This window comes from Gavialis gangeticus, unplaced genomic scaffold (assembly GCF_001723915.1).
Source record: "Gavialis gangeticus isolate Ggan-Ray unplaced genomic scaffold, GavGan_comp1, whole genome shotgun sequence".
Taxonomy (NCBI): domain Eukaryota; kingdom Metazoa; phylum Chordata; order Crocodylia; family Gavialidae; genus Gavialis; species Gavialis gangeticus.
In genome coordinates this window covers 170,295,811-170,296,011 of record NW_017729032.1, presented here as the reverse complement: position 1 = coordinate 170,296,011, position 201 = coordinate 170,295,811, and positions in this window count along the sequence as shown.

Genomic DNA, 201 nt, shown 5'->3' with positions numbered 1-201 from the left:
CCCCCCCCCCCCGTCAACACCTGATATATTCCAAACTCAGACATTCACCACTTAACCTGTTCAGGGATCATCCCTGTATCTGCTTTCAGGCCAGCCAGAGACTGAGTGCTCAGGAGCATGAGCAGATGGATGAGCAGGAGCAGCCTGGAGTGATCTCTCTGATGTTTTTTCTGGGGTTGAGAGTACATGCAGATGCTAGTG